The sequence below is a fragment of the Ambystoma mexicanum genome, chromosome 1q (assembly GCF_040938575.1).
Source record: "Ambystoma mexicanum isolate Mex_15411 chromosome 1q, UKY_AmexF1_1, whole genome shotgun sequence".
NCBI lineage: Eukaryota > Metazoa > Chordata > Amphibia > Caudata > Ambystomatidae > Ambystoma > Ambystoma mexicanum.
Window position 1 is genome coordinate 1,385,629,496 of NC_090922.1, and position 20,450 is coordinate 1,385,649,945.

Consider the following 20,450-nt stretch of genomic DNA (forward strand, 5'->3'; position numbering starts at 1 on the left):
GGTGGGTATTGATGTCTCATGATTGTTTTAACAGCTTGAAGTTTAACTTTTTACCGGTTTTTAAGAACTTTTTAATGAGCCTGTCATAGTGGTGTCATTTAATTGTTTTGATTCAATTATATAAATTGTACGAATATATTAGGAATTTACTTAAGAGCCTCATTTTAATGGGATATTATGCATATATACATAGGTGAATCATCATTGTATGCATAAGTGGTTTTTTAAGTGTACTTTGTTAAACATTTTATGCATGGATTTGAGTGTTTTTTTTAAATATGTAGCAATGTTACGTTTTTTTCATCACTTATGAAATGTAAATACAATTTAAAAAAAGGGAAAACAAGATATTTTCATAGATTTCTACTTTCTCCCTCCCAAGTTATCCCTCACTCAAAATTAATCCAATGAGTAAATTGAAGGCTCCCACTTTCTGTCAAAGAATGTCCCTACTGTGCAATCTAAAAGAAAAATGTTCACAAGCATATATTCTCCGGACACAATTGAGCAAAGGCATCCCTGTCTGGCCACAAAAGCTGTTATCTAGAAAACAACCATGTTGATAGGGGGTTGTCCTCAAGGAAAGAAAAGCAGAGAAATATGGGAAATGTTATCACAAAATGTTCTAGTACTCACATGAATTTACAATGAATCTGTACTAATGACTATCATTCATTGTGTCTCCTGCTATATTGTTTTCTCAGCACAGCAGACTCCAAAATAAAGAAAATCTGCACCATATTTGATGGACTGATAAGTCTTTTGTACATTCATTTGCATATATTCCTCTTCAAATTGATCTAAAGTGCTAAATCAGTGCACTCTTCTTACAAAATACCGGAGTCCTCTTCATATGTGAGTGTGTTGGGAGCAAGCATTTCTAAGTGAGCAGTCCTGTTGATTCAGAACTTGTCTGCATAATAATTGTTGCAAGCATTCAAATAATGATGGATGAACAGCGGAAAGGACAGATGAACAATGACAAAGACAAAGAGGTAAGTATTGAAGGAGAGTTGTAAGGTTTTCTCTTTGGATTATTACCTGACTTGGCGGTATTTTACTATTGTGGTATATACTGGTGGTATCTTATTGTGGTGGTAAATTAGGGGTGAGCAAATTCATAGCACGGCCCTATATGATGAAAGAAACCTTCCCCCTTTATAATTATGCTCTACTTCGGGTTGACTTTAAGCATATAACTAAACCTTATACATTTAGGGGAACCAAATATTATTGGATATTTTGCTGATGACTTATATACAACATCAGCTTATTATGTTGAACAGTTTTGTCCAGCTCTAAGCATGCGTAACTAAACACACTCACACAAAAACACCGGTTTCTTGACTTGCTTTAATGGTTTTTCTCCTTTGGTTCAATGCTTTACCTCCGGCTGTAAATAATTTACCACTAAGGTGGATACACTAATACACTCCCTAATTACCTCCCCTCATCTAGAGATAGAAGAAAATCTTACACTAATTCTGTTTTTACCATTTTATGAATCTGTTAAACATCATGTCACTTACAATAAAAGCATAATTCATTTCACAACAATGCATTTACCAATTCTTAGCAATGCATCAATGCTGCCGTGGTTACCTACAAGAAATATAAACAGGCATTGCAGTACATAGAAAATAGTTGTAACATTATCTTCTGTCCTTTGTCATTGAGAGCATGTAAAAGAAAACATTGAACATTTTGTTTTAAAAATAACCCTCTGTACTGACTGATAGGAATCGCATTCAATCGTCAACACTCCTCATGTTTTACAACTACTTACATTGAATTATGAGGTTTCTGCGCCTTATCTGAAAACTCCCTTTCTGTCGTGGGTTATCTGTACTGAAGTATTACAGCCTCCGCACTGCCTTCTCACACCCCCGAAAGATGTCCTTGAAGTCCCAGCAGTCTTTAATGCCAGATCACAAAAACCTTACCGCTGAACTCTCCCTTTCGGCAGACAGCAGCAAGAAGAGCCCCCGCCGCTTTCTGCTCCCTGTATTTATGCCTGATGCCTGTCATTCAACAACTAAACCTGCCTTCTTTCTGATGTGTTCCTTCACCCTAGCAACTTCTAGAATTTTGAGCTCTCTGTCCAATCACCCACAAGAGCATGTATGTGTATCCACTTATTTCCTGCAAGAACAATGAACTCTCTGAATGGAAAAAAACAGCACATTCATTTCTGCAGCATGTTTCTTTCAACAAAACGAAAAGCAGAATTTTTCATCTTAGTCTTTGCATTTCATTGTTAAAAGGGAACCTTACTAAATTACTGTGCATAAGGAATAGTTAGTTGATTAATCTGGGTTAGTTTGTTTAATGCAAGACTTCACAGATTCATATACATGTGCTCAGTGCATTTTGAATCTGCTGTCTTTTTGAAATATTTTTTCTTTTACCATTGAAAGCCTAGTTCACTGCCATAATGAACTCAATGTGTCATTTTAATGTTCTGCCTTCACCTGCACTAATTTACATAATTTACTGTCTCATTTTGCATTCATTTATACTAACCCCACTGAAAATGCTGTCATGTAATCACTAATCTGCTGTTCCCATCTGCACTCATTTTACTATCTGTTTCTGTTTAAATCACTGCCATCTGCACTTATTTTACTGGCTACTTTTAAAATTACTGCAGTATTACCTTACAGAGTCCGAAGTCATCTGCCTGAGATTGTCTTTCATAAGGATTGGCAAAAAGAAGGCGTCAATGGGCCTCATTCCGAGTTTGGAGGTACTTCGGATGTAAATCCTTCAAGATAACACCAAATGGATTTACAGTTACCACCACTTGGACCCTGGGATTTTCCACGGGATTACAAGTGATGGCAGGTGGTTTAAATCCCCATTTTCTGGGGTCCATCGGACACCATTAGGGATTTTTGGTGGAATTACCACTGGTGGAATTACGAGTATTAATTCTACCGATTCTTTGGAGGAAAAGTGGAGGATTGACCTCCAGCATCATGCTGGAGGTACATCCTCCACTATTCCTCCAAAAAAAGAGGAATTACCTCTCATAATTCTGCCTGTGGTAATTCCACCAAAACTTGTAATTTGGTGGTGCTGGAAAAACGGTGGTAACAGAATTACCTCTACTTTTTCCCCACACCACCAAACTCGTAATGAGGCCCACTGTGTCATCCTCATCGAAAGTGATGAGGGTGCCATAGGATGAAATGTCCCTGAGGAAACAATGACCAGATCTCAGTTCATGGTTATCTATTAAGCTCCTGCACTGCACTTCTTTCTTGATTCTTTGTTCTGTTCCTTCATGTCCTCTGATGTTCTGCATTAACTCCTGGGATCCTGGGTCTTAGGGCCACATGTGCACTTTTAGTCTATCCATGGACAACAGCAGATGCTAGCCCTAGGGATTCATATGGTTACTCTCTCTACAGGTTGGACCAGAGTGCTTCTCCATCTTCCTATCTTAGGGTTCTTTTTAGTGCCCAACACCCTGTCCTTGTCTACTGTTGGGTGTCTTGACCCACGTTTGAACTATTATGCTACAACATTTGGTGCTGTGGGCTTAGAAAATCGCACATGAGCCCAGGGCCACGGGGATGGCAGATTACCATCCAGCCAAAAGTATGGGGCTCATAGGCCAGTACCACCCAGAAAGGGATGGGCGGGTATGGGCACCTAAGTACAGTGCAATTTAGTGGGGATCACCAGGAGAGTAGGCCCACTAAGGGCATCCTGAAAACCACTGCCCAGTAAGGTCAGTGGGGGGGGGGGGTACTCATCAAATCCTGGCAGCAAGGAGGAATCTGAAGACTCCTCTCAGCGTCACAGGACACAGAAGACCAGGTCCCCACATTCCGCCAGCCATTCCCAGGCTCGCAGAATCTGGGAAAACCTGGAAGATCAGGCGGGCACCTCTGGGAGCAGTGCTTCTGAGTTGGAGGATGAATGGACCAGGGTTACCCGAACCAAAAAGGCCAATAAAGCAAAAAGGGCCTTGCTTAAGGACCCCTTAAAACAGATTAAGGCAATAAGGAGTGTCATCACCCCTTATCATAAGAACGCCAAGTATTCTGTTTGGTAACACTTGGAGCTTTATGAGCAAATGATGGAGACTTTCCATTTGAAGGACAGCAGTAGCTGCATTCAGTATGTCAAATGGACATTCTCCCCAGAATAGTCCAGTTTCTTTGCGGGGCTGGTGGATCAAAACCATTCAAGATGGTCCACATATAGGGCGGCCATCTTGAAAAAAAATTCTGTTCACAGAAATCCCCAAGAGGCTCGCAAGGCAGCCTACAATTTGCAATGTGGGGAGGAGCAGGCCCCACAAGAATGTGTGTAGGAATTGAAGCGTGCTTTTGCACAGACTACAAAAAGGGTGCGCACGGACAGTAAAGAATTTGTTAATACGTTTTTCCATGCCTTACCCAAATACATAATGACCCAGCTCGTGAGAGATTTTCACGAGAAAAGATCTTTAGACTGGGCCATTGAGCAAGCCACCCGCATCTATGAGGTGCAGAAACCGGTGGAAAATAAAAATAACGCCCAGAAAAGCCCCAAATCAACCAGCACACCTGCTGCTGCCAAGGTGGCAGTGGTAAAGGTTGCCTCCATTTTAGATTTGGAGATGGGGGGGCCTAAAAACCTGCCTGCACCAAATAATTCAAAGCCCAGTAGGCCCTCGGGCCAGTCACAGACAGGGAGTCAAGGAAGTACTCCCACAAATGGGGTCCCTCGCTCCCCTGACTAAGTAAGTCCCTGCTACAAGGGAAACCGACCCATCCTGGGGTATGTGTGGACTCCTCCAGCCCAAGGGGGGGGTTCCAACCAGGCACCCAACCCAGGGAACTTCCCTCCTAACTTCCCACAGGAGGGCAGAAATTCCCCAAACCCTGGGCAGAACTTTTTTCCCAGGTATCCACCCAATTCCCTGAGCCCAGACAACCTAATCCGGAAGAGGGGAGGCCAAGGGTGGAGGGGTACCCAAATCTTCCCAACCCGGGGTACTACCAGAGAAGGGATAGCTACCCTTCCCGGGATCAGCACAGGGGAGAAAATAGAACCCCGTATCAGCCTGAGCGGGTTTCCCAGTGAGAGCGCCAGGTCCAAAATATGGCACAGGAGCTGGGTCGCGTGCTAAGGGCTCAGCAGAACCCTCAGATGGGCATGCCGGCACAGAATGCACCAAACTCTGGGCCTGGTGCTCCAGAACAATGACGGGGACAGCACCCCGATAACCCACCGGTTCCCAGGGAGGCGGCACAAGGGGAAGGAGGTGTAAAGCCTTGGAGGAAGCTTCCTTCCCCACTTGTAAACAGCCCCTGGAAACCCAGGAACCGGAAACAAAATCTCCTGAAAGTCCGCCATCCAAGGAGCAGAGAGGAGGTAGGAGAAACAAAGGACCCAAACAGACCCATTTTGTTGAGAAGGTACAGGTCTTCCAATTTGAGGGAGAGGGATCCTCAGAAGATCCTGGGAAAAGGATCTTCTCCTTCAGAGATGGGGGAACTCCTCCCAAAGAAAAATGGGTCCCAAGGGATTCCAATCCAGACTGGGTAGATGTGGGGATTGAGCTGTCGCCGCCCATCATTCTATCCCAGAACCAACAATACCAAAAACCCCTGGTTTAAACCCATCTGGGTGACTGCCTCCAAAAAGGGGGGGGCGGCCCAGAACCGGAACCAGGGGAAACCGCATCAATATACAATTGCCAACTTTTTCTTTCAGATTCCCAAAACTCCCTGCCGAACTGTGCCCAAATCTCTTCTCTCGCAATGTCCAAAACTAAAGAATTGGCCCACCAGTTGTCCAAAAATGTGCATTATCTGTGCCCCCTTGAGGAGAAGGAGGGAAGATACTATGCCCTGATACAAGTACAGGGGTAGGGTACAATTTTGGCACTGGTGGACACTGGATCCCAAGCTACCCTTCTGTCCAGAAGGGCCTTTGATGAACTGAATTTAGGTAGGGGGTAGAAATACCAGATTCCTCTCACCTCTCTTCCTGGACAACTTCAGAACTTTGACGGGAAGGAAATTCCAGTCGAGGGGACTGCAGATTTGGACATTAAAATTGGGCAACACAAGGGGAAACACCCGGTCATAGTAGTGACTCCAGAGGGCACCCCTTGTTTACTAGGGAATGACCTCCTGAGAAGGTTGTCACCCCTAATAGATTGCATAAACAAGGTCCTCTGGACCCAGACTAGCTGACCAATAAAATTCAAACAGAGTGTCAACCATGTTAGTTTAAACGGCACATGCCACATGCCACATGGTTGAACAAAATTCTGACCAAGTAGAATTTCACTTCCAGAACAACCAAATTCCAGACGTGACAGTAATAGCAGTAGGACAACAGACTGGTGATGGGGGGTCCTCTCTATTTCTGAAAATCAACCTTCCTTCCAGTTTAAGGTGGTATTCCACACTGGAAGGAAACACTCTGAAATTCTTTACTAATCCACAATCAGACATTCCTACTCCAATAGTTCAGAAAGATGGGAAATCAGCTCAGAGCCTGGCTGATATTCAGCAAATTGGAGAGCAATTGTTCATCCCTGTTCAGTTAACTAATGGGAACGACTCTGTTCTCGCCCGAGTGCGTGTGAACAACGGTAAGAGCTTCATCAGCGAAGCCATGTTCCGCCAACTCCCAAAAGATCCAGCCATTCCCACATTCAAACTGATAGACAAATGGGAAATGGATCTGGAAACACCCAATTCCAAACATCTCCTGCCAAGCAGGTGTATGCTCAAAATCTCCATTGGCAACCAGAGCATAGTCCTGTCAGGTTTAGGCAACTGGGACCCCTCTGCCTGATGCAGCCCCTGATCCCCCTCCTCACCTGAAGTCTCGAGATCCGCAGGAAGGTTGAACTTCTTCTTCCACAGGGACTTCTTCTTTTGTGGAGGATAAGGTCTGCCCCAATAGGAAGCCACCCTGACCTAGATCAAAGAGGTCTGGGGGGGGCCCTCTACCGGAACAAACTGCTTAGGGGAAAAAGCCTCACGGCATAAAAAACCCACTCTTGTAGTCTGAGAGATGACTGGTATGGGGCCTTCAGGAAGATTAGGTCCGGAGGCAATAATGGTGGGTAGGCAGGGAAAATAAAGGAGAGGGAACAACAAAATATAATGGAGGAGGAAGGAATAACAGAAGAGGAAACTGGAGCCGGGTAAACAATGGCAGGCAGAAATAAACCGAAAGCAACAGAGTGTAGCAAGACAGAGAGCTAGCCGTAGAAGGAGGACACGGAGAGAGAGAAAACACAGATCGTTTTACCCGAAAGCCTGACGTGAAGGGTTGCAACGTGCAGTCTTCCGGGTGAAAACGAAAGATAAAGCCCATTGGCTGTCCCGTCCAAAAAGACTAGACCGTCAATGAAGTATGAGGGGAGAGTGTGGTGGAAAGCTCAATGGCCGCCAAGGCGCCATCGAGCCCACACTCGCCACAGTCTCTGATGTGTGACAGTATGCCCCCCTCTAACCCTCACAACCCCCGGTTTACCCGGGGGGTGCAGTGAAATCTTCGGACAAGGAGAGGGGCATGAACATGAGACTCAGGTTCCCAAGAATCTTCGGAACGGGGTAACCCTTCCAAGCTACCAAGTATTCTAAACACCCACGTCTAAATCTGGAATCCCGGATGTGGGAGACCTCATACTCATCTGGAGCAGATCAGGGGGAATGTTGGTTCTCCTATTTCTTGCAATGCTTGGGTCTACAGAGCGAAGCAGAGATGAATGGAACACTGGGTGAATGCGACTCAGCTTCTTCGGAAGGGCTAGCCTAAATGCTACAGGGTTAAAATTCTGTAAAATCCTAAAAGGACCCAAATATTGGGGAGAAAGCTTTGTAGGGTGTAGCCAGCAAGGTAAGTACTTTGTGGCTAACCACGCTCGGTCTTCTTCCTTCCACTGGGGGCAGGGTAGGCGAAGAAGCTCAGCCTGGGTTTTGTACCTTTCTTTAGCGGCAGATAAGCTCTGTTGCGCTGTTCTATGGGCTGTGGCAATTTCTGTCAAGGTCGACTCAATGGTGGGTACATTTGAAGGAGACTGGAGAATCGGAAGAATACCCCGTGGGTGTACTCCGTAAGTACAGTAGAACAGACTAAGGTTAGTAGCAGAGTGTATGGTTTTATTATACGCAAACTCTGCAGTAGGAATAAGGGACATCCAGTTGTCTTGATGTTTGTTAATATAGCACCGTAGGTACTGCTCAAGAGTGGCGTTAAGCCGTTCTGTTTGGCTGTTAGTCTGGGGTTGAAAACCTGAAGATAATGCTCTCTCAATACCTAAACGTTGGCACAAGGCTGCCCAGAATCGGGAAGTAAACTGGCTACCTCTATCAGTGATGATCTTATCGGGTAAACCTGTAGACGGAATATGTCCCTGAGGAATACCTCAGTCATTCTAGAAGCAGAAGGAATTCCAGTGAACGGGGAAAAATGGGCTAGTTTGGTAAACAAGTCCACGGTCACCATAAGGCACATAAAACCTTGGGATTCCGGCAAATCGACTATGAAGTCCATAGAAATCAGAGACCAGGGACGAGTGGGTATCTCGGGTTGTTCCAACAAGCCAATCGGTTTGTGAGTGAGAGTCTTGCTTTGCACACATACTGGACAAGCCTTGCAATACTCCTTTACATCACTGACCAAGGTGGGCCAGAAGAAAGAGCGTGTAACCAGCTCTAGGGTACCCCTTTGCCCTCGGTGGCCTGCCGTGGTGTGATCATGGCACCATTTCAAAATCTTCAGCTGTAGGGCTCGGGTGGGTATGAACAACCTTTGGTTAACCAACAACAGGCCTTCTGTCCATTGTAGATTCCGTAGATTCTTTTGGGGCACCCTTTCTACTAGGTCTGTAGCTGTAGCAGACCTTACCTCCTGCAGAAATGTAGACACGGTACCTACAATTTTGTTACGTGGAAACAGGTATTCGGTGAGTGGAGCAGGTCGTACAAAAGGAGTGTCTCTCCAAGATAAGGCATCGGCTAAACCGTTTTGGGAACCCGGAATGTACGTGATGATGAAATCATACTGACTAAAGAAATGTGCCCAACGGGCCTGTCTGGAGTTGACACATTCCAATCCCCGGAGGACCTTCAGATTCTTGTGATCCGTGCGAAGTATGAATGGATAAGCACTACATTGTAGTAGGTGCCTCCATTCCTCACAGGCAGACTTGAGAGCTAGCAACTCCTTTTCAATCACAGAGTAATTATTTTGGCTTATAGACAAAGTCTTTGACAGATACGCTACAGGGTGCTCCTTACTCCCACTTTCCTAAAGTAAAACGGCTCCCACTGCTTTGGCGGAAGCGTCGGCTTCAACTACAAACTGTTTGCCTTGGTCGGGCTGACACAGGATAGGAGCAGAACAAAACATCTTCTTGAGTTGTGTGAATGCGTTATTAGCTTTCTCTGTCCATTCAAAGGGTTTGGCCTCAAACTTGAGTAGAGCAGTAATGGGCAACACAGTTTGAGAGAAGTGGTCTATGAATTTACGATAAAAGTTAGCCAAGCCTAAGAATCATTGGACTTCCTTCAGGCTGGTAGGAGTAGGCCATTCGAGTATGTCGGAGACCTTCTTGTGTTCCATTGTCACTCCTTCCTTAGAAAGGACATATCCCAGATACGAAAATGAGGTGGACATGAAGACACATTTCTCGGGCTTGACCAAGAGGCTGTTAGACTGAAGCTATTGTAAGACTGTCCTGAGATGTTAGGAGTGATCTTGTAGGGTACGGGAAAATACCAATATATCGTCTAAGTAGACTATAGTATATAGGAACAAAACATTAGAGAACAAGCGGTCCATAAATCGTTGAAATATGGCCGGTGCATTGACAAGACCGAAAGGCATCACTCTATACTCATAGAACCCAAAAGGGGTTTGGACGCGGTCTTCCATTCATCCCCTTCGCGGATGCGAAGGAGATGGTAGGCACTGCGTAGGTCTAATTTTGAAAAGATCGTAGCGCCTTGCACCGCCTCCAAGATCTCACTAATGAGGGGCATGGGATATCTATCCCTAATGGTAACCTTATTAAGTCCTCGATAGTCAATGCACGGCCTCAACTCAGAGGAATCGCGCTTGGGAATGAAGAATAGTGAGGCACCAGCAGGGTATTTTGAAGGTTGTATCAAGCCATTGGTCAAATGGGAGTCGAGGTAAGAGCGTAAAACCTTTTTTTCTGCAAGAGACAAAGGAAAAATTCTCCCAAATGGTACCAGGGCCTCTGGGGTAAGGTCAATGGAGCAGTCCTCAGGTCTATGAGGAGGTAGTTCCAGGACGGACTTGTCACTAAAGACCTCCTGAAACTCCGAAAGTTCCGATGGAAGGTGGCAAACATCGCACGCCTTGGTTGGTTCTGAGGAAATGACTCATATCTTCTCGGGGTTGGTGTGGCAAGCAGTGTTCCTTGCAATACCAAGATTCGAAAGCCATAGTGTTTCTTGCCCAATCGATGTTCGGGTTGTGCTTCCTCAACCAAGGAATACCCAAAATTATTGGGAAGTGGGCTGCTCGAATAAGATCGAACTTCAAGAATCCCGAATGCTGCTGTATACTGACTGTCAGCTGTTCTGTGGTGTGGGTAATAGGACCTGAAGACAGCGGAGAACCGTTGACGCCCTCAACCTTCTGAGGATCGTCTCGAGGTACAAAGGGAAGTCCTTGATCTCCAGCCCACACAGTGTCCATAAAGGCTCCCGCGGCTCCGCAGTCAACCAGGGCCAAGGTGGAGAGTTGTTTTTGAGGGGTTTGTAAGTTGATTGAAACAACCATTAGGCGTGAATCCACAGCATCAGATTGCGGTGTAAGGGCTAATGTAACATAGGGACTTGGACCTACACCCCGAGAGCTCGTCCCCCCCTAGCTCCGAGGTCTGTCGTTTCCCGCCCTATGTGGAGGAACTTCGGGACAATTGCGGAGAAGATGAGTATTGGACCTGCAATAGATACATAGTCCCGTGTCACGGCGTCGCTTGCACTCTTCTGCCGTCAACGGAGCTCGGGCAGAGCCAATTTGCATGGGTTTTTCTGTATTGTTGGTCGATGTCTGCGAAAAGAGAGGGGGGGCTGACTGGGTCTGTTGAACCAGGTTGCGGTGTCTTCGCCTTTCGCTCCGTCGCTCACTCAGGCGATCCTCTATCTGGAGTACCATGGACATTAGATCCGTGAGGGTCGAGGGTCGAGCAATGCGCGCCAATTCATCCTTTAGTTCTTCTTTCAAGCCTCGGTGAAAGATAGTATACTGGACTTGTTCTGGCCACCCGGCATCGGTGGCCAGGCGTTTGAAGGTTGAAATGTAGGTACGCAGGTCATTGCTACCTTGCTGGACATCGAGCAACTCTTCCGCAGCGTCGTGAGTAATCTCTGCTTGCTCAAAAGTTTGTTTCAACAAGGTCAAAAAGGCATTATAATCCTGGAGTACCGGATTGTTTTCCATCACCAGAGGGGAGGCCCAGGCTAACGCATTACCTGTCATATTTGGCATCATGAATCCCACCTTCGTGTGACCACTAGAAAAGGTGTGGGGACGAAAAGTGAAGTAAATAGCACAAGACTCCAAGAATTCCTTGAGTCGTTTTGGAGACCCATCAAACTCAGTGGATCACTTTGCGGTCTGTCTGGTCCTTGCAAATAAAGCAACTCTTTTCTCATTCCAGACATGCAGGCGCCCTCAGCATACCTCCCTGTCGCAATCTTATAGGAGTTGGCATCGCCCTTTGCTCTCCCTGGTACAAATCACGAGCCTAGTTGTCCTCTATTTCCCCCTTATCAGCCGCTCCTCCCGAGGGGAAGGCGGGGGTTTCTTGCAAGTCCAACTATCAGTCTAATCTGTGAAGGATTTAAGAGTTTTGCTCATGGGGATCAAATGGGATGGCCATTATCCTGAGGGGGCGCTGGTGCCCTAAATCACAATGGGTATTTTGGCAGCTGAAGACCTCTGCCCTGGCTCCCATGGGTTTGTCCTTCAAAACTGGCCGAGGCCCTACTGGTATTATGCCGTTCCCATTCCTTTCTAATTTCACAAAGCTCTAATAGGATACATTTATGCATGTGTGTATGTGCGCATTCCCTACCTCATGCGGGGTGGGGGTAAACTGTTTAAACACAAGGGGTCATTACGACTCAGGCGTTAACCATGGCGCTATTAGCGCCATGGTTGACGCCGGTATTTTAACGATTGCGCCATGGTGGATGGCGGAATTACCGCCCCATTCCAAGGTTGGTGGGGCGGTAATTCCCCATTCACATTTTTGCCCCCCTAGGGCTCAATGGGAATGGTAAAGGCGGTAATTACGGTACTGCAAATTGCGGTACCGTAATTACCTCCCAGGTCCCTTTGCGGGTCCAATCCTTAACGGCTGGTCAAGACCAGCCGTTAAGGTAGGGACCTGCAAAGGGACCCCGTAATTAGGCGGTAAGGGGTTAACGGCGCCGCAACCTTTTATGGTGCCGTTAACCCCTTACCACCTGGGTGGTAATGAGGCCCAAGGCCTCGTTGTTTTTTGTTTTCAACACGGCCTGCGAGGATTCAGGTCTATCTTTTTTTGTACCGTGTGTGATGTACACATGCAATGTATCTACCTAGCACTCTACAAAGCTGTTCTTATTTTTACCTTAACTGCATGGAAGTTCCTACAATGAACTCGTACCACACTCCTGCCTATTTTCCTGTATATTAGTTTATCTTCCACAGCCTAAATTATTTAGGAGGGGCTAGGATCTGAACATGCATCCCAACAGTGTTACCGTTCCTGCAGGAGTTATCAGAGAGGCAGCTCCCTGGCCATTGTCCAACATAGTAGTGGGTTAGACATCCAGGTCCGACAGCTAAAACACATTGCCCTAACTGGGCCCTGTTCATGTAGGTGACACTGTATGATGTCAAATTGTGTGGCCCTAGCAGCCACCTTGCCACAATTAGGCATGGCTTATATTTAAAGATTAATGTGCCACCAGGCTGATTAAGGTTCACAATTATTATGTTTTGAGTCAGAAGTGCTGAAGATTAAAAAGCTACCTCTGCATGTCATCTCTTTTTGTTCCAGCAGCTGTCAGGAATGCACATTTGACCATTAAACCTACTCTTTGCATGGTGCTGAAGGTGTCAGTAGACTGTTTCAGAAAATACATATTTGTGCACAATAATTTTGGCATTAAACATTATTGAATGGGAGGATCTGATTAACACCCTTTTATATAATAAAAATCAAATAAGCGCTGGCTATCTCACCCTCACCAGAAACCCATTCTGTCACAAGCACTTGGTGGCATTGTAGCATGGCTGTAGTGTTATCTCAAGGAGCACATGGAGGAAAGCTTCCCATGCTTCTACATGCACCCCACTGTCATGGTCATCGGACCAAGGGCCCACACCTTACAGGGTCACACACACAGGGGCCCCGGATGGACACGAAGAACAATAAACAAACACAGTCATTTGGGTCACAAACACCTTTATTATAGAAAATGCACCTCATTTTCTAGTGCACCGTGTGTTTAACTTGGGAACTTTCATCTTCACAGCAGCCCCACGTGCACTCTTGAGTGGGGATGCTGCTATTGGGTTGCCTGACACGTGCTGACTCAGTAGGAGTGGCACGGTGTGGCATGTAAGCCAAGCCTAGTGGGCATGCCCACGAGCACAGCTATATAAACTGCCCCAATACCTGAGGCAGACGCTTCACGTTATTCTGCACCATGCGACGGTCACTACCGCCTGGGATTCCACTTACCTTGAGAAGTCCGGTCATCTGCTTCCATACTTACCACCTGGAGGATTCTGCTCTCACCTGAACACTTCTTCTTGGCACCACAGCTCACCTGCAAACATCTCGGAGCACAGGCATCTTCCTCTTGGCACAGCGGCTAACCTGCAAACATCTCGGAGTGCAGACATCTTCTTCATGGCGCCGCGGCTCACCTGCAAACATCTCGGAGCGCAGATATCTTCATGTTGGCACCGCAGCTCACCTTCAAACATCTCGGAGCGCAGACATCATCATCTTGGCACCGCGGCATGACGCGCGTCACCCGCTACCGCAGCACCTGCAAATAAAAGCGAAAGGCAAGGTTAGACATTTAACAGACATTGGGCCTCATTACGACCCAGGTGGTAGCCGTGCCCTTGTTAAGGGCATGGCTGTCGCCGGTAATTATTTTTTACAGGGTCCCAGAAATGGGCAATAACCAGGTCATTCTGACCTTGGCGGACCCGGTAATTGCCCTTTTCTGGGACCTGCTAAAAATCAATCCCTATTCCCTTTTGAGCTCCATAGGGCTCAATGGGAATAGGGATGATGCTAACAATGAGCCTGTTAATGACGGGCCTGTTGTTAGCATCCTGGCCTGCTTGCGGGTCCCGCTTTTCACGTCTGGTCTGACCAGGCGTGAAAAGCGGGACCCGCTAGCAGATCTCGTAATAGGGCAGCCCGTAATGAACGGTGCCGGTCCCATACCGGCACCATTCATTACGGGACCGCCAGGGTCCTAATGAGGCCCATTAAGTTTAAGGTTGCGCTACCATTAAACCTTGCGCTTTCCCTTAAACCATCACTCACCTGTTGTTGGACATTGCGGTTTCATCCATCTTCCGCTCAGCCGCGTTCCACGCCTCCAAAGCAGCTGTTGGGCTGCATCTCCATCTATTCGGAAGAAAACAGAGAGGAATGTTATTCAGGAAAAAACAACATTGAGAGAAAGCAGAAAGAGGGAAAAAGGCAAGAGACATTGAGAGACACTTACCACTAAACCGGAGGATCATAGTCGCAGCTGGTCTGGACTACTAGTCACCAGGGATCAGTGAAGGAACTAGATCCCATCAACAAACGCCCCTGCCAAAAGTAGCAGGACAGAGAGCTCATCATTCATACTTACCAGGTGACTCTTAGGGGCCGGTACGTGCCCACAGAAATCGCGCCTTGGGTTGAAGGGTTTGGGAGGTACAGCAGTCACCAATCAGTGCACTCATGTTTTCTCATATCCACGCAGGAGCACTGCCACCAATTGCCGCCGCCTGCAGCTTATCCGCAGAGGGAGAAACCCGAACGGGGTGATCTAACTCCCGGGAGGGCTGCAACTGTGCCCCAATGACTCTGCAGATACTAGGTGAGTGTAACACCCACAGAGCATGTTGCCACCATTATCTCTGTTAGGCCCACACTACAGCATCACTGAGTGGTGTTACTAGGTCTGGAAAGGGTCCAGGGATACGCTAATGTTGGGGCTGTCTGCACTCGGGGCAAGCTAGCCATTTTGCTATAGACCCTGAGCTTCTATCCGGGGTTACAACTGAAAGACCTGGGGCTATAGCCCCTCCATCTTCCCCTAGCAATGCCTCTGGCATTACTTATCCCATGTCTATGGGGGGCATCTCCATTTCGCCGGTTGGCAAATCACCCTAAAATGTTTTTTTTTTCTATTTCTAGCAGGCCTCATTTCAGAAATGGCTCAAATAGTATGATTTTCTGTTAGCTAGTGAAAGGTCTTTCCCCTAGAAATAGTAAAAAAATATTTCTACTGTGACTGGGTTTCATACTAAAAGGTGGCACCTCTAGGGAGGACCCCGGCTCCATACAAAAAACCACCATGGCAACATACCCTATTTTTCTGGTGCCTGTTATCAATGAAGGGGCACTATCATGGATGACAAGTAAAAAGACACAAACCACAGCACTATCATCACCTGCGAAACTGCTAACTGAAAAGGTGAAGGTAGTGACGACGTTTCTTTTGGGGCCCTCAGGCTCAAATGAAGGCCGTGGACGAGCGATGAATAATAATGAAACACAAACCACAGACACACAGCCCATGGTACAACAAAAAATGATGCAGGGAGGTGAAACTAACCATTCTATTTTGTATATCTCTGTGGTTAATGCATGTGTAGCTGGTCCCTTTGTTTCACACTAAGAGCCTCTGTGTATTCCTAGTAAGGTGGAGTGCATTCCCAATAGATTGATTCATGAATTTATTGTCTGTAGAGACGTGGATGTTGTTTTAAACAGATCACAAGTCCTAAGGCTCCTGCATGACTCTCGCACGGATATTGTGGAAATCTGTGGGCCTCATTCCGAGATTTGAGATAGTCATGGTGCTGTTAGCGCCATGACTGCCTCCAGTAACGGTACTGAGTCCGCCCTGGTTCAATGGGGACTTGCTGGTCTATTCCGACCTTTGCGGGACCGGTAAGTCCCCATTGAAAATGGCAATCCCCATTCCCATTTGAGCCCCTATAGGGCTCAATGGGAATGGGGAGGGCACAAATAACGGGCTTGCTAATGGCAAGCCCGTTATTTGCGTCCTGGTCACCTAACGGGAACCATAAGGTACATTTGGTCTGACCAAACGTACCTTACGGGTCCCGTTGGGGGACCTCGCAATAGGGCGCAAAAGGATTACCGGCACCGTTGTCCTTACCAGTGCCCGGTATCCCTTTGAGCCCGGGTCAGAATGAGGCCCTGTATCTTATCTAAAATAGTTGCGAAAATTATATTGGCAGAAATAGAAGGGATCTGACAGGTGGGTTATGACATCATGACATGTCGAGAGGGAAATAACAAAAGGAAAGCTGGCATGCAATTTTATTCAGCTAGACCTGGGAAAAATAGTTGGACAGGGGGGTTTTAAATCACCGGTAATAGAAATCCCACAGTAACCAGGACTGTTCACATAGATAATCAGCCTGTTAATGGTATAACCCAGGATAATGAAGACTGGCTGTGGCTCCCCAAAAGCTTAACAAAGGACTTTCAAAGACTTGGGGAGAGGGGCACAGCTCTTTAACAGAATGGTAGAATCAGGAAACTGTTTCTTTCTGTGTTGGCATTCAAGGGGGTACAATAGTGTTCTGAGCAATCTGGGAATGCACGCAGTGCTGGCCAAACAAAATATGATATTTTTGCAAGAACCCTGGCTAACTGTGCAGTTGGTGATTGATGAGTATACTACAATTCAACAGCTGGCCACAAAGACTGAGGCGCGCCAGCCTGTCGGGTGGTCTTCTAATTGCAATAAAATATATACGATTTGGGAAAATTTAGAGGTACTATCAAATGACGTCTTTTAGCAATCAGAGTGCAATTGAAGGATGCCCCAAGTAACAATAACGTTTGTTAACATATATTGGAACCTGTTGAGATCCAATTTAGAAGAGTATATTGAGGGTTTAGAAAAGATTTTGGAGGACCACTTGTCCATATTTGCCAAGTTTGTTTTTTTGTTTGCATTCTGGGATTGTAGTCTGAGTTATATAATGGGAAAAGTGGAACTATAAATCCCAGAATTCAAAGGAAAAAACCAGGACTTGATAAGCACCTACAGATTGGAATGGGTCATGTTGACAAGTATGGTTTCCCATCAGAGATGGCGTGAGCAGTGTATTGGTAGGGGTTTTTAACTCCGAATGTTGGGGAAAGTTGGAAATAGGTCATATTCAATTATGCAACATAAACATGGAAAAAGGTGGAGGGATCTCGTTGACACTTGAGATATGTAGATCGTGAATGGTAGTATCAAGGGTGACCTCGGGGAAAAACAACTTGGAGTAAAGGGGAATGTCAGACTACCGTAGACTTCATAGTGCTGTCAAGAGATCTATACGAGCGATGTATGGCTCTCTGAATTGAAGACACCTATATGAGCAATCACAATTTTCTGACAATGGAACTTAATGTAGTTATCGAATGTAACGATTGTCTGAACTGAATGGCTTGGTAGTCTCTCATCAGGGCCATAGATTGGTGATAATATTCCTTGATGTAAAGGGGCTACACAATGGAATGTGGGAATTCTTTGTAAACTCGGATATGTGTGAAAAAAGGGAGGTCGTTAGCCACACAAATTTTGTATGTTTTCTTCAGCCAATTGACAATGGGCGACGAATTTCAGCAAACACCAGAGATACCATTTTGATGCGGTGGTTCAGGAAAGAAAAAAATATATAAAATGTACCTTGAGGCTGCTTCATAAAAAGAATAATGTACTAAATGTTGATTATATTGGCAAAGCCAAGTGGCTGAGGTACAAATATAAAAATTGGTTAAAGGCGTACCGCTTTGTTTGTTCACAGAAAGATGGTGGAAGCATGCTGCGGGCAGCGACTACTAAGAATGCTCAACATTTTTGGAATATAGTTAATCAGGTAGCTGCAATGAAAGATGTGTTGAAAAGTAAAAGCGTTCCAGAAGGTGCATGGGAGCAACACTTCCATCATTTCTATAGATTGCTGGAATAAAAAATTGCTTTAATTAATTAAACAACTTCCTGGCAACTTAATGTTACCATAGGTGATATAGAGCATTGCATTCATAAAGCTTCAAATTTGCGAGCCCCTGTTCCTAATGGACTGACCAACGTCAAATTTAGAACTGATATTGTAGTTTGGTCAAATATTTTGTATGTGCAATTTTTGCATACATTGGCCCTCATTACGAGTTTGGCCGGTAGCCATGCCGCTATTGGCTATCGCATCCATGTCCGGGTCCTCGGAATGAGGATTTACCGGGCCATTCTGAGTTCGGATGGCCTGGTAATTCCTCCCTCAAGGACCCGGACACGGTCCTTCCCCATTCCCATTTCAGCCCCCATAGGGCTGAATGGGAATGGGAGAGGGAGCAAACAACGGGCCATAACGAGATGGCCCGTTGTTTGCTCCCTCTTCCCCTCGCGGGTCCCGGTAAGCACGCATGGTTTTCCAATGCGTGCTTAACGTGCCCCGCGAGGGGACCTCGTAATGTGGCGGAACGGGTTGAACGGCGCCGTCACCTTTTTACGGTGCCGTTTAACCCGTTCCGCCAGGGTCGTAATGAGGCCCATTGACAATGAGAAAAATGCCAATTTATAAGAAGGGGATAGATCGAAACCTATGAATTATTGGCCGATCGCTCTCTTAGACACGGATAACAAAACGTTTGCAGCTATGGTGTTATGAGAGCTTAATGATTGGGCCTGCTCATCTGGAAGAATAAAATAAAAACAGCAGGCTGGCTTCAGGAAAGGTACAGTGACTACTCTGAATGGCTTCATGGTAAATTGCCTACAAGAACTGGCATTGAGGTAGGATGCGCTGCCTATATATGTGGCTCTGATTTCTTTCTCCCAAACCTTTGATACCATTAACAGAGAAAGGTTGTGGCTGAAATTAGTAAAATGGGGGATTCCGACTAGTCTCTTGGCAATCTTAAGGTATCTTCATGAAAGACTAAGCTGCAGATTAGGTTAAACAGGCAGGGTACCCTTACAAAGGAGTTTACATTTTACAGGGGCATTTGCCAGGGATGTGTGTTGGTGCCCTGCCTCTTTAACCTTTACCTTTCTGACTTGGGAGAGAACATATCAACATCAGCTCTGGTTAGCCTGAGAATTGAATCTTTGGCAGTAACATGGCTATACTACACAGATGATGTGGTCCTCGAGGACCGCATGCCGCTTGGTCTACAGCGTTTGATAAATTCCACAGCTGGCTAGGACTCCGAAAAATAATTGCTTATCAACGGTGCAAAAACGAACATTATACGTTTTTACAAAAAATAAGAACAAGCACTACGGGTATTCCTGGAAACTAGGTCAGACGACCTTTACCCCGGTAACACAGGTGTCCTATTTTGGCTTTGAAGTGTATGCGGCTCCTAATGCAAAGAAAGCACTGTTGAGAATAAAACAAAAGGCCAATCAACTGGTGATTCAAATAAAGACAATTCTCAATTGGAACTGCAGGTTTTCATTTCTGCCATTGGTTAATTTTTACAAATTGAAGTTGGTCCCCACCATTCCCCGTGGTTTGGAAATGGCACACACAGCGAGAGATTTAAACTGGGAGTGTATTGAGGGTTGGATCTTGAAAAAGGCACTGAACCTCCCCTCAGGAATACTGATAGCGGCTCTAAGGTTTGAATTAGGCCTGGAGTCATTAAGAGTGTGGTTCAGCCGGAAAATGCTCTTATTATATAGAACAATGGTAGACCTCCCATTGAACTCATAGTATGCTGCTTTTAAAAATATATACTAGCCTCTGCATTGCAGGGGCCAGTGGCAAACTTTGGGGCATATGCGAAGGAGATCTTACAAAATAGTCAGCAAAACCCTGAACTGCTTCATACAAATCCAGTTTTAGCTTAAAAATAGTTATTTAAACAAGACTTGATGACTACTATTGATAGAATGTGTGGTTATGCCTTTGGGTGATAAGCCACTAGTTCCAACTTATTTGTGTAAATTCCCAATTGCGTATTATAGGCAAATGTTTTTACATTTTAATTTTAGATTAAACATGCTCCCCACATGTGAAGTGCTAGCTGTTTGATTTGATTTGATTTTAACATTTGTAATGCACATATCCATTGAATAGGGTCCAAGCAAAAACTGCATCTAGGCACAGATGTTAATCACAATCAGGGGTTTGCATCATTATGCTACCATAGCAGGTCAAGTGGCACAGCGAGTAGAGCGCTC